Here is an 820-nt window from a genome sequence, read left to right on the forward strand (position 1 = left end):
AAGGGACTTTTGACACTTACGGAACTTCCTTGTTAGTAGGGTTGGTGGGGGAAGAGATTGAAACTATGGGCTAACATTGTTGGAGAGGCAGCATGGCCCAGTGCACAGGTGTGGAAGGCGAAGGATCTGGGTTCTCATCCAGACTCTGCCACTCACCTGCAGTGTGACCTTGGGCAAGTCATCTGCAAAATGGGGATTCAAAACCTGCTGTTCTTCCTACTTGGACTGTGAGTCCCATGTGGAGACCTGATTATTCCGTAACTACCCCAACACTCTTCACCCTCTCAGGGTCGCACCTGGAGAGTGTCCAGTACTCTACCAGTCTCAGCTATGGGAGGGAGAGTCACGCAGAGGCCTACCCATTCCATTCCTAGCTTGGGCAGTGGCTAGCGAGTGGAAGGCAATCTGCTACAAGGCAAAACACACCTGTACTGGACACCTGCAGCACAGGAGAGAGTCGAAGGCGGAGACCCAAGTTTCCTGCATGGAAGGAGGCAATGGTGAACTACTTCTGTATTTTTACCAAGAAAACTCTATGGATACATTACCAGAATGATTGCAGATGGAGAGCGGTGCGTTCAGGGAGAGATGCGTCTGTGGTGTCACTATGGGTCGGAAACAACTTGACAGCATAAGACAAGACCCCAAAACTCTTAGTACAGTGCTTGGTACATAGTGAGCTCTTAGCAAATACCACAATTATTATCATGAGGATTTGCAATTATAATAATAATGATGGTATTTGTTAAGCGCTTACTATGTGCGAAGCACTGTTCGAAGCGCTGTGTTGAGCTCAGTAATCTCTGCTCTCCCCAATCTC

At 48.4% G+C, this 820-nt stretch overlaps 1 non-coding gene across 1 annotated transcript; it reads left to right on the forward strand.

Annotated features, from left to right (window-relative positions):
• Positions 1-278: 278 nt before the first annotated feature.
• Positions 279-416, forward strand: LOC119929432. Its single transcript, XR_005451554.1, has one exon. It is a non-coding gene; the product is annotated as a small nucleolar RNA SNORA7 (small nucleolar RNA).
• The last annotated feature ends 404 nt before the right edge of the window (positions 417-820 follow it).

The sequence above is a fragment of the Tachyglossus aculeatus genome, chromosome 5 (assembly GCF_015852505.1).
Source record: "Tachyglossus aculeatus isolate mTacAcu1 chromosome 5, mTacAcu1.pri, whole genome shotgun sequence".
NCBI lineage: Eukaryota > Metazoa > Chordata > Mammalia > Monotremata > Tachyglossidae > Tachyglossus > Tachyglossus aculeatus.